We start from the raw sequence: 14,774 nt of genomic DNA, 5'->3' as shown, positions 1-14,774 counted from the left end.
AAGAGCCCGCGGAGGAATGGGTGGACTAGAAACCCGACGCCTCTTAGAAAATATGGGACGAGGCATACCCGCTCCCCCTGAGATGGGTTAGGAGATCTCTCCGCTTGCGCCCCGCCATTATAGGTGGCTAGTCCGGCTTGGACGGGGACCATGTACGCGGGTGGAAGAAACCCTTGGGTCTGCAACTCTACTAAACGACTGTGGGGGACAGAGCATTTTTCCCAATCACCTAGATTAGAGCTAAGGCAGCGAGAAGAGGAGCTGCGGCAACCGGCCATGGTGGAATGGTTTTTTCTGGATACGCTCTGTCAAATGCTTTCTCGAGGGAAGAAGGTGAGATTTGGATCTGAGGATCCCCGTCTCTTCAAATAGATGGTTCGCCTGCAGGGTCAGGGTGGCAAATGTAAAAATGCCCCCGCCCCTCGTATTCGCTCGACATGTGGAGATGGCCATTATTGAGGCATAGAAGCCGAGGAACACAACATTGATGGGAAGCCGAACACTATTCGCTACAACAAGTACTCTAGATTTGGAGAAGAACCTGCCTTGCAATGCCGAAGACAATCTGCGCGCCGGACTCATCGTCATTGAAGCCTGGTTCGGGGGCTACTGAGGGAGTCCTGGATAAGGGGGTATCCGGACAGCCGGACTATATACTTTGGCTGGACTGTTGGACTATGAAGATACAAGATTCAAGACTTCATCCCGTGTCCGGATGGGGCTCTCCTTTGCGTGGAAGGCAAGCTTGGCGATTCGGATGTTCGATCTCCTTCTTTGTAACCGACTCTGTGTAACCCTAGCCTCCTCCGATGTCTATATAAACTGGAGGGTTTAGTCCGTAGGATAGGAACGATCATAATCATAGGCTAGCTCCTAGGGTTTAGCCTCTACGATCTCGTGGTAGATCAACTCTTGTAATACTCACATCATCAAGATCAATCAAGCAGGAAGTAGGGTATTACCTCCATCGAGAGGGCCCGAACCTGGGTAAAACATCATGTCCCCTGCCTCCTGTTACCATTAGCCTTAGACGCACAGTTCGGGACCCCCAACCCTAGATCCGCTGGTTTTGACACCGACACTCATTTTGCCCCAGCCTATGTGCCAGGAGGGCCTATCCCTGACGGTTTCTGGGTCGTGTGGGAAGGACCCCCCTATTGCCCACACTCACTTGGCGACGGTTCCAAATGTCGCCGCGGGCAGGGGATAAAACCGTTTGTATAGCACCGACGTGTACAAGTGACATATTCATAATATTGATGCCAAAAGATGCAAAGCTGATAATGATAGTGCAACATACTTGTGGCACTATCATTTAGGTCATATTTGTGTAAAGCGCATGAAGAAACTCCATGCTGATGGGCTTTTGGAATCACTTGATTATGAATCATTTGATACTTGCGAACCATGCCTCATGGGCAAGATGACTAAAACTCCATTCTCTGGAACAATGGAGCGAGCCAATGACTTATTGGAAATAATACATACCGATTATGTGGTCCAATGAGTGTTGAGGCACACGGCGGGTATCATTATTTTCTGACCTTCATAGATGATTTGAGCAGATATGCGTATATCTACTTAATGAAACACAAGTCTGAAACATTTGAAAAGTTCAAAGAATTTCATAACAAAGTGGAGAATCATCGTAACAAGAAAATAAAGTTTCTACGATCTGATCATGGAGGCAATATTTGAGTTACGTGTTTGGCCTTCATTTAAAACAATGTGGAATAGTTTCACAACTCATGCCACCTGGAACACCACAGCGTAATGGTGTGTCCAAACGTCGTAACCGTACTTTATTAGATATGGTGCAATCTATGATGTCTCTTACCGATTTACCACTATTGTTTTGAGGTTATGCATTAGAGACAATTGCATTCACGTTAAATAGGGCACTGTCTAAATCCATTGAGACGACACCATACAAACTGTGGTTTGGCAATAAACCTAAGCTGTCATTTCTTAAAGTTTGGGGTTGCGACACTTATGTCAAAAGGCTTTAGCCTGATAAGCTCGAACCCAAATTGGAGAAGTGCGTCTTCATATGATACCCTAAGGAAACAATTGGGTACACCTTCTACCACATATCCGAAGGAAAGATCTTTGTTGCCAAGAATGGAATCTTTCTAGAGAAGGAGTTTCTCTCGAAAGAAGTGAGTGGGAGGAAAGTAGAACTTGATGAGGTAATTGTACCTTCTCTAAATTTGGAAAGTAGCCCATCAGAGAAATCAGTTCCCATGATGCCTACACCAACTAGAGAGGAAGCTAATGATGATGATCATGAAACTTCATATCAAGTTACTACCAAACCTCGTAGGTCAACCAGAACACGATCGACACCAGAGTGGTACATTAATCCTATTCTGGAAGTCATGTTACTAGACCATGGCGAACCTATGAACTATGAAGAAGCTATGATGAGCCCAGATTCCGGCAGATGGCTTGAGGCCATGAAATCTAAGATAGGATCCATATATGAGAACAAAGTGTGGAGTTTGGTGGACTTGCCCGATGATCGGCAAACCATAGAGAATAAATGGATTTTCAAGAAGAACACTAATATTGATGGTAATGTTACTGTCTACAAAGCTCGATTTGTCGCAAAAAGGTTTTGACAAGTTCAAGGGGTTGACTACGATGAGACTTTCTCAACTGTAGTGATGCTTAAGTCCGTCCGAATCATGTTAGCAATTGCCACATTTTATGAAATCTGGCAAATGGATGTCAAAACTAAATTACTTAAATGGATATCTCTAAGAAGAGTTGTATATGATGCAACCAGAAGGTTTTGTTGATCCTAAAGGTGCTAACAAGGTGTGCAAGCTCCAACGATCCATCTATGGACGGGTGCAAGCATCTTGGAGTTAATATACGCTTTGACGAGGTGATCAAAGCATATGGTTTTATACAGACTTACGGTGAAGCATGTATATACAAGAAAGTGAGTGGGAGCTCTATAGCATTTCTGATATTATATGTGGATGACATATTGTTGATTGGAAATGATATAGAATTTCTGGATAGCATAAATGGATACTTGAATAGGAATTTTTCAATGAAAGACCTCGGTGAAGCTGCTTATATATTGGGCATCAAAATCTATAGAGATAGATCAAGACGCTTGATAAGACTTTCAGTGAGTACATACCTTGACAAGATTTTGAAAGAGTTCAAAATGGATCAGTCAAAGAAGGAGTTCTTGCCTGTATTACAAGGTTTAAAGTTGAGTAAGACTCAAAAGCCCGACCACGGCAGAAGATAGAGATAGAATAAAAATCATTCCCAATGCCTCAGCCATAGGTTCTATAAAGTATGTCATGTTGTGTACCAGACCAGTTGTGTGCCTTGCTATGAGTTTGGCAAGGGGGTACAATAGTGATCCAGGAGTGGATCGTGAAGGAAATATGTCCTAGAGGCAATAATAAAGTTGTTATTTTATATTTCCTTATTCATGATAAATGTTTATTATTCATGCTAGAATTGTATTAACCAGAAACTTGATACATGTGTGAATACATAGACAAAACACTGTGTCCCTAGTATGCCTCAAAGATGGTTAAGTTTCCTAGCCATGGACATGTGTTTTCATTTGATGAACATGATCACATCATTAGCAGAATGATGTGATGGACAAGACCCATCCGTTAGCTTAGCATAATGATCATTCAGCTTTATTGATACTGCTTTCTTCATGTCAAATACATATTCCTCCAACTATGAGATTATGCAACTCCCAGACACTGGAGGAATGCCTTATGTGCTATCAAACGTCACAACGTAACTGGGTGATTATAAAGGTGCTCTAGAGGTATCTCTGAAGGTGTTTGTTGGGTTGGCATAGATGGAGATTACGATTTGTCACTCCGGGTATCGGAGAGGTATCTCTAGGCCCTCTCAGTAATGCACATCATATGAAGCCTTGCAAGCAATGTGACTAACGAGTTAGTTGCGGGATGATGCATTACGAAACGACTAAAGAGACTTGCCGGTAACGAGATTGAACTAGGTATGAAGAACCGACGATCGAATCTCGGGCAAGTAACATATTGATGACAAAGGGAATAACGTATGTTGACATAGCGGTTCATCCGTTAAAGATCTTCGTAGAATATGTGGGAACCGATATGAGCATCCAAGTTTCGCTAAGTGTTATTGGCCGGAGAGGTGTCTCGGTCATGTCTACATAGTTCTCGTACCCATAGGGTCCGCACGCTTAATGTTCGATGACGATATGTATTATATGAGTTATGTGTTTTGGTGAACGAAGGTTGTTCGGGGTACCGGACAAGATCACGGACATGACGAGGAGTCTCTAAATGGTCGAGAGGTAAAGATTGATATATTGGACGGTAGTATTCAAACAACGGAAGTGTTCCGGAATGTATCGGGTACATATCGGAGTACCGGAGGGGTTAGCGGAACCCCCCAGGGAAAGACATGGGCCATATGGGCCATAGGAGGGAGGCACACCAACCCACATAGGGGTGGCATGACCCCCAAAGGGAAGGAGGCCAAATTGGACTAGGGAAGGGGGCAGCGCCCCCCTTTCCTTCTCCTCCCCTCTCTCCTTTCCCCTTTCCCCCTCCGGTAAAAGGAAGGGGGTAGCAAATCCTACTAGGACCCCAAGTAGGACTCCTCCTACTTGGGGCATGCCTAGGGCCGGCCTCCTATCCCTCCCTCCTTTATATACGGGGGCGCCCCTAGAACACACATCAATTGTTCCATGCCGTGTGCGGCGCCCCCTCCATAGCTTACACCTCCGGTCATATTCTCGCAGTGCTTAGGCGAAGCCCTGTGCAGATCACATCACCATCACCGTCACCACGTCGTTGTACTGACGGAACTCATCTACTTCCTTGACCCTCTGCTGGATCAAGAGCTCGAGGGACATCATCGCGCTGAACGTGTGCAGAACACGGAGGTGCCGTACGTTCGGTACTCGATCGGTCGGAACGAGAAGACGTTCGACTACACCAACTGCGTTAAGAAAACGCTTCCGCTTTCAGTCTATTATGGTATGTGGACACACTCTTCCCCTCTCTTTGCTATGCATCTCCTAGATAGATCTTGTGTAAGCGTAGGAGTTTTTTTGAAATTGCATGCTATGTTTCCCAACAGTGGCATCTGAGCCAGGTCTATGCGTAGATGATATGCACGAGTAGAACACAAAGAGTTGTGGGCGGTGATCATCATACTGCTTACCACCAATGTGTTATTTTGATTTGGCGGTATTGTTGGATGAAGTGGCACGGACCAACCTTACATGACCATGTTCATGAGACCGGTTCCATCGACAGACATGCAACTAGTTTTGCATAAAGGTGGCTGGCAGGTGTCTGTTTCTCCAACTTTAGTTGAATCAAATTTGACTACGGTCGGTCCTTGTGAAGGTTAAAACATCAAACTTCATAAATCATCGTTGTGGTTTTGTGCTATAGGTAAGAATGGTTCTTGCTAGAAGCCCGTAGAAGCCACGTAAAACTTGCAACAACAAAGTAGAGGACGTCTAACTTGTTTTTGCAGGGCATGTTGTGATGTGATATGGTCAAGACATGATGTGATATACGTTGTTGTATGAGATGATCATGTTTTGTAAAAGTTATCGGCAACTACCAAGAGCCTTAGGATTGTCACTTTATTGTATGAAATACAAACACCATATAATTGCTTTACTTTATCACTAAGCAGTAGCGACAGTTGTAGTAGCAATAGTTGGCGAGACGACCACGACACTACGATGGAGATCAAGGTGTCAAGCCGGTGACGATGGAGATCAGGATGTTGCTTTTGTGATGGAGATCAAAAGCAAAAGATTATGATGGCCATATCATGTCACATATTTTGATTACATGTGATGTTTATCTTTATGCATCTTATTTTGCTTAGTACGGAAGTAGCATCATAAGATGATCCCTCAACTAAATTTCAAGGTATAAGTGTTCTCCCTGAGTATGCACTGTTGCGAAAGTTCTTCGAGCCGAGACACCACGTGATGATCTGGTGTGATAGGCTCTACATTCAAATACAAAGGGTGCAAGCCAGTTTTGCACATGCGGAACACTCGGGTTAAACTTGACGAGCCTAGCATGTACAGACATGGCCTCAGAACACAAGAGACCGAAAGGTCGAACGTGAATCATATAGTGGATATGATCAACATAGAGATGTTCACCATTGATGACTACTCCATATAACGTGATGATCAAACATGGTTTAGTTGATTTGGATCATGTATCATTTAGATGACTTGAGGGATGTCTATCTAAGTGGGAGTTCTTAAGTAATTTGATTAATTAAACTTAATTTATCATGAACTTAGTCCTAATAGTTTTTGCATATCTATGTTGTAGATAAATGGCCCATGCTACCGTTCCCTTGAATTTTAATGCGTTCCTAGAGAAAGCTAAGTTGAAAGATGATGGTAGAAACTACACGGACTGGGTCTGTAACTTGAAGATTATCCTCATTGCTACATAAAAGAATTATGTCCTTGATGCACCGCTAGGTGAAAGGCCTGTTGTAGGAGCAGAAGCTGACGTTATGAACATCTGGCAAGCTCGATCTGATGACTACTTGCCGGTTCAGTGTGTCATGCTTTACGACTTAGAATCGGAACTTCAAAGACGTTTTGAACGTCATGGACCATATGAGATGTTCCAGGAGTAGAAGTTAATATTTCAAGCAAATGCCCGAGTTGAGAGATATGAAGTCTCCAACAAGTTCTATAGATGCAATATGGAGGAGAACAGTTCTGTTAGTGAGCACATACTCAGAAGGTCTAGGTACCATAATCACTTGACTAAGCAGGGAGTTAATCTTCCAGATGATTGTGTCATCGATATAGTTCTTCAATCACTTCCACCAAGCTACAAAGGCTTCGTGATGAACTACAATATGCAAGGGATGGAAAAGACTATTCCCGAGCTCTTCTCAATGCTAAAGGCTGCGGAGGTTGAAATCAAGAAGGACCATCAAGTGTTGATTGTTAATAAGACCACTAGTTTCAAGAAGACGGGCAAAGGAAAGAAGGGGAACTTCAAGAAGAATGGAAAGCAAGTTGTCACTCCCGGGAAGAAACCCAAAGCTGGACCCAAACTTGAAACTGAGTGCTTCTACTGCAAAGCGACTGGTCACTGGAAGCAAAGTGCCCCAAGTATTTGGCGGATAACAAGGATGGCAAAGTGAACAAAGGTATATTTGATATACACGTTATTGATGTGTACCTTACTAATTCTCGTAGTAGTGCCTAGGTATTTCATACCGGTTCAGTTGCTCATATTTGTAACTCAAAACAGGGACAACGGATTAAACAAAGATTGGCTAAGTATGAGGTGACTATGCGCGTCGGGAATGGTTCTAAGGTCGATGTGATCGCCGTCGGCATGCTACCTCTACACCTTGGGATTAGTTTTAGACCTGAATAATTGTTATTTGGTGCCAGCGTTGAGCATGAACATTATATATGGATCTTGTTTAGTGTGAGACGGTTATTCGTTTAAATCAGAGAATAATGGTTGTTCTATTTATGTGAGTAATATCTTTTATGGTCATGCACCCTTGAAGAGTGGTCTATTTTTGTTGAGTCTCGATCGTGGTGATACACATATTCATAATATTGATGCCAAAAGATGCAAAGTTGATAATGATAGTGCAACTTATTTATGGCACTGCCGTTTAGGTCATATCGGTGTAAAGCGCATGAAGAAACTCCATGCAGATCGACTTTTGGAATCACTAGATTATGAACCATTTGATACTTGCGAACCGTGCCTTATGGGTAAGATAACTAAAACTCCGTTCTCCGGAACAATGGTACGAGCTAATGACTTATTGGAAATAATACATACCGATGTATGCAGTCCGATGAGTGTTGAGGCTCGTGGCAAGTATCGTTATTTTTTGACCTTGACAGATGATTTGAGCAGATATGGGTATATCTACTTAATGAAACAAAAGTCTGAAACATTTGAAAAGTTCAAAGAATTTCAGAGTGAAGTGGAGAATCATCATAACAAGTAAATAAAGTTTCTACGATCTGATCATGGAGGTGAATATTTGAGTTACGAGTTTGGCCTTCATTTAAAACAATGTGGAATAGTTTCATAGCTCACGCCACCTGGAACACCACAGCGTAATGGTGTGTCCAAATGCCGTAACCGCATTTTATTAGATATGGTGCGATATATGATGTCTCTAACTGATTTACCACTGTCATTTTGGGGTTATGCATTAGAGACAGTTGCATTCACGTTAAACAGGGCACCATCAAAATCTGTTGAGATGACACCATATGAACTGTGGTTTGGCAATAAACCTAAGCTGTCGTTTCTTAAAGTTTGGGGATGCAATGCTTATGTTAAAAGGCTTCAGCCTGATAAGCTCAAACCCAAATCGGAGAAGTGCTTCTTCACAGGATACCCTAAGGAAACAATTGGGTACACCTTCTACCACAAATCCGAAGGCAAGATCTTTGTTTCCAAGAATGGAACCTTTCTAGAGGAGTTTCTCTCGAAAGAAGTGAGTGTGAGGAAAGTAGAACTTGATGAGGTAATTGTACCTTCTCTCAATTTGGAAATTAGTTCATCCGAGAAATCCATTCCCGTGATGCCTACACCAACTAGAGAGGAAGCTAATGATAATGATCATGAAACTTCAAAACAAGTTGCTACAGAACCTCGTAGGGTAACTAGAGCACGATATGCAACACAGTGGTATGGTAATCCTGTTCTAGAAGTCATGTTACTTGACCATGACGAACCTACGAATTATGAAGAAGCTATGATGAGCCCATATTCCGATAAATGGCTTGAGGCCATGAAATCTAAGATAGGATCCATATATTAGAACAAAGTGTGGACTTTGGTGGGTTTGCCCGATGATCGGTGACCCATAGAGAATAATGAATCTTCAAGAAGAAGACTGATGATGATGGTAATGTTACTGTCTATAAAGCTCAATTTGTCGCAGAAGGTTTTCGACAAATTCAAGGAGTTGACTACGATGAGACTTTCTCACCTGTAGTGATGCTTAAGTCTGTCTGAATCATGTTAGCAATTGCCGCATTTTGTGATTATGAAATCTGGCAAATGGATGTAAAAACTGCATTCCTTAATGGATTTCTTAAAGAAGAGTTGTATATGATGCAACCATAAGGTTTTGTCGATCCTAAAGGTGCTAACAAAGTGTGCAAGCTCCAGCGATCCATTTATGGACTGGTGCAAGCATCTTGGAGTTGGAATATACGCTTTGATGAGGTGATCAAAGCATATAGTTTTATACAGACTTTTGGAGAAGCCTGTATTTACAAGAAAGTGAGTGGGAGCTCTATAGCATTTCTAATATTATATGTGGATGACATATTGTTGATTGGAAATGATGTAGAATTTATGGATAGCATAAAAGGATACTTGAATAAAAAATTCAATGAAAGACCTCGGTGAAGCTGTTTATATATTGGGCATCAAGATCTATAGAGATAGATCAAGATGCTTGATAGGACTTTCTTAAAGTTTTGAAGAAGTTCAAAATGGATCAGTCAAAGAAAGGGTTCTTGCCTGTGTTACAAGGTGTGAAGTTGAGTCAGACTCAATGCCCGACCACTGCAGAAGATAGAGAGAAAATGAAAGTCATTCCCTATGCCTCAGCCATAGGTTCTATCATGTATGCTATGTTGTGTACCAGACATGATGTTCTCCTTGCTATAAGTTTAGCAGGGAGGTACCAAAATAATCCAGGAGTCGATCACTGGATAGCGGTCAAGAACATCCTGAAGTACCTGAAAAGGACTAGGGATATGTTTCTCGTTTATGCAGGTGACAAAGAGCTTGTCGTAAGTAGTTACGTCGATGCTAGCTTTGACACTGATCCGGATGACTCTAAGTCACAAACCGGATACATATTTTTATTGAATGGTGGAGCTATCAGTTGGTGCAGTTCCAAGCAGAGCGTCGTGGCGGGATCTATGTGTGAAGAGGAGTACATAGATGCTTCGGAAGCAGCAAATGAAGGATTCCAGATGAAGGAGTTCATATCCGATCTAGGTGTAATACCTAGTGCATCGGGTCTAATGAAAATCTTTTGTGACAATACTGGAGCAATTGCCTTAGTGAAGGAATCCAAATTTCACAAAATGACCAAACACATCAAGAGACGCTTCAACTCCATCCGAGATTTGGTCAAGGAGGGAGACATAGAGATTTGCAAAATACATACGGATCTGAATGCGGCAGACCCGTTAACTAAGCCTCTTCCACGAGCAAAACATGATCAGCACCAAGACTCCATGGGTGTTAGATTCATTACAATGTAATCTAGATTATTGACTCTAGTGCAAGTGGGAGACAGAAGGAAATATGCCCTAGAGGCAATAATAAAGTTGTTATTTTATATTTCCTTATTCATGATAAATATGTATTATTCATGCTAGAATTGTATTAACCTGAAACTTGATACATGTGTAGAATATGCAGGAGCCAATATGAGCATCCAGGTTCCGCTATTGGTTATTGACCAGACAGGTGTCTCGGTCATGTCTAAAAGTTCTCGAACCCGTAGGGTCCACACGCTTAACGTTCGATGACGATATGTATTATATGAGTTATGTGTTTTAGTGACCGAATGTTGTTCGGAGTCTCGGATGAGATCAAAGACATGATGAGGAGTCTCGAAATGGTCGAGAGGTAAATATTGATATATTGGAAGGTAGTATTCGGACACCGAAAGTCTTCCGAAATGTATCGGGTACATATCGGACTACCGGAGGGGTTACCGGAACCCCCGGGGAAAGATATGGGCCATAAGGGCCATAGGAGGAAGGCACACCAGCCCACATAGGGGTGGTGCACCCCCCACAGGGAAGGAGGCTGAATTAGGGAAGGGGGTGGAGCCCCCTTCCTTCTTCTTCCCTCTCTCCTTTCCCCTTTCCTCCTTCGGTAAAAGGGAGGGGGGCGAATCCTACTAGGACCCCAAGTAGGACTCCTCCTACTTGGGGCGCGCCTAGGGCTAGCCTCCTCCCCCTCCCTCCTTTATATACGGGGGGCGCCCCTAGAACACACATCAATTGTTCCAAGCTGTGTGCGGCGCCCCCCCCCCCTCCACAGTTTACGCCGGCGGTCATATTCTCGTAATGCTTAGGCGAAGCCCTGTGCAGATCACATCACCATCACCGTCACCACGCCATCGTGCTAACGGAACTCATCTACTTCCTCGACCCTCTGCTGGATCAAGAGCTCGAGGGACGTCATTGATACGTCTCCAACGTATCTACTTTTCCAAACACTTTTGCCCTTGTTTTGGACTCTAACTTGCATGATTTGAATGGAACTAACCTGGACTAACACTATTTTCAGCAGAATTGCCATGTTATTATTTTTTGTGCAGAAATAAAAGTTCTTGGAATGACCTGAAACTCCACAGAGTCACGTTTTGGAATTAATAAAAAAATTGGCGAAAGAATCAACATAAGGGAACCCACACCCTGTCCACAAGGGTGCAGGGCACACCCACCCCCCTGGGGCGCACCCCCTGCCTCGTGGCCCCCTTGGACCTCCACCGGCCTCAACTCCAACTCCATATATTCATGCTCATGCAGAAAAAAATCAGAGAGAAGGATTCATCGCATTTTACGATACGGAGCCACCACTAAGCCCTAATCTTCCTCGGGAGGGCTGATGTGGAGTCCGTTCGGGGCTCCGGAGAGGGGAATCCGTCGCTAGCGTCATCATCAACCATCCTCCATCACCAACTTCATGATGCTCACCACTGTGCGTGAGTAATTCCATTGTAGGCTTGCTGGATGGTGATGGGTTGGATTAGATTTACCATGTAATCGAGTTAGTTTTGTTAGGGTTTGATCCCTAGTACCATTATGTTCTAAGATTGATGTTGCTATGACTTTACCATGCTTAATGCTTGTCACTAGGGCCCGAGTGCCATGATTTCAGATCTGAACCTATTATGTTTTCATGAATATATGTGAGTTCTTGATCCTATCTTGCAAGTCAATAGTCACCTACTATGTGTTATGATCCAGCAACCTCGAAGTGACAATAATCGGGACCACTCCCGGTGATGACCGTGGTTTGAGGAGTTCACGTATTCACTAAGTGATAATGCTTTGGTCTGGTACTCTATTAAAAGGAGGCCTTAATATCCCTTAGTTTCCAATAGGACCCCACTGGCACAGGAGGGTAGGACAAAACATGTCATGCAAGTTCTTCTCCATAAGCATGTATGACTATATTCAGAATACATGCCTACATTACATTGATGAACTGGAGCTAGTACTGTGTCACCCTATGTTATAACTGTTCCATGATGAATTGCATCCAACATAATTATCCATCACTGATCCATTGCCTACGAGATTTTCACATATTGATCTTTGCTAAGTTACTTCTCCATTGCCATTGTTATGATTACTATAAAACTGCTATTGTTACTTTTGCCACCATTACCGTTACCTCCATACCACTTTGCTACTAAATACTTTGCTGCAGATATTAAGTATTTTAGGTGTGGTTGAATTGACAACTCATCTGCTAATACTTGAGAATATTCTTTGGCTCCCCTTCTGTAGAATCAATAAATTTGGGTTGAGTACTCTACCCTCGAAAACTGTTGTGATCCCTTATACTTGTGGGTTATCAAGACCTTTTTCTCGCGCCGTTGCCGTGGAGTATAGCTCTATTCTTTGAGTCACTTGGGATTTATATCTGTTGATCACTATGAGGAACTTGAAAGATGAAAGAACCAAGATTTTTCCCTCAACTATGAGGGGAGGTAAGGAACTAACATCTAGCTCTGCAGTTGATTCACCTTCTGTTATGAGTAAATTTGCGACACCTACACCTGCACCTGCTATTGATTCTGATATGTCGCATGTTATTGATGATGCCACTTCTGCTATGCGTGATGCTTATGATGAAACTACTTCTCTGCTTGATAATACTGTGCCATTAGGTGAATTTATGGATGAACAACTTGCTAGGGTTAGAGAGAATGAAATTATTGAAACTGATGATATTAATGAAAGTGATGATGAAGATTCTCCCCCTGGATATGAATTGCATGTTGTGCTTGAGGGTTATGTTATGGATGAAGAAACTGCTAGAGACCTTTTTGCTTGCAATGATAGATACGATCTTAAGAAACTGTTAGCTAAGCTGAAAGAAAAGTCTTTGAATGCTAAAATGAAATATGACCCTACTTTTGCTACTTCACCTATTTGTGTTACTGCTAATGACTATGATTTCTCTGTCGATCCTGAGTTAATTACTTTGGTTGAATCTGATCCTTTTTGTGGCTACGAATCTGAAACTGTTGCGGCACATCTTACTAAATTGAACAATATAGCCACCCTATTTACTCATGAGGAAAAAAAATCGCTATTACTATATCCTTAAATTGTTTCCTTTCTCATTAAAGGGCGACGCTAAAATATGGTTTTATTCTCTTGCTCCTGGTTGTGTGCGTAGTCCCTAGGATATGATTTATTACTTCTCTGCAAAATATTTTCCCGCTCATAAGAAACAAGCTGACTTAAGGGAAATATTTAATTTTGTGCAAATTGAAGAAGAGAGTCTCCCACAAGCTTGGGGAGGCTTCTCTAATTACTTAATGCTTTGCCTGATCATCCTCTCAAGAAAAATGAAATACTTGATATCTTCTATAATGGACTAACTTATGCTTCCAAAGACCACCTGGATAGTTGTGATGGTTGTGTTTTTAGGGAAAGAACTATTGAGCAAGTTGAATTGCTATTGAATAATATATTGAGTAATGATAATGATTAGACACTTCCTGAACCAACTCGTAAGCCAACTCCAAAGAAAAGGGGTATTCTATTTCTCAGTCCTGAAGATACGCAAGAGGCAAAGAAATCTATGAAAGAAAAAGGTATTAAAGTTGAAGATGTTAAGAATTTACCACCTATTGAAGAAATACATGGTCTTGATAACCCGACACAAGTAGTAAAGGTAAATTCTCTCTATAGATTTGATGAAGGTGATATTCCTCGTAATAAGTCTGCTAGTCAATGCTTGGATGAGTTTGATAATTTTATTGTTAAACAAGAAAACTTCAATGCTTATGTTGGTAGACAATTGAAACGTAATGCTTATATGGTTGAACACTAGAGTGATTATATGTCTAGAGTTAAAGGTGATCTTAAGCTTATTAGTAAACATGCTTCCATGGTTACCACTAAAGTAGAACAAGTGCTGAAAGCACAAGATGATTTACTCAATGAATTAAATAAGAATAATAATGATAATGTTGTTAGAGTTATGACTAGAGGTGGTAGAATGACCCAGGAATCTCTGTATCCTGAGGGCCATCCTAAGAGAGTTGAGCAAGATTCTTAGAGAACTAATGTTGATGCACCTAGTCCTTCTAAGAAAAAGAAAAGGAAAAACGATAGGACTTTGCATGCTTCTAGTGAACCTATGGTTGACACACCTGAGAATCCCAATGATATTTCTATTCCTGATGCTTAAACATAATCCGGTAATGAACATGAACCTAGTGATAATGTTAATGATGATGTTCATGTTGATGCTCAACCTAGCAATAACAATGATGTAGATATTGAACCTGTTGTTGATCTTGATAATCTACAATCAAAGAATCAACATTATGATAAGAGAGACTTCGTTGCTAGGAAGCACGATAAAGAAAGAGAACCATGGGTTCAGAAACCCATGCCTTTTCCTCCTAAGCCATCCAAGAAAAAAGATGATGAGGATTTTGAGTGCTTTGTTGAAATGATT

This window comes from Triticum aestivum, chromosome 4B, assembly GCF_018294505.1.
Source record: "Triticum aestivum cultivar Chinese Spring chromosome 4B, IWGSC CS RefSeq v2.1, whole genome shotgun sequence".
Classification (NCBI taxonomy): Eukaryota; Viridiplantae; Streptophyta; class Magnoliopsida; order Poales; family Poaceae; genus Triticum; species Triticum aestivum.
This window is presented reverse-complemented; position numbering follows the sequence as displayed.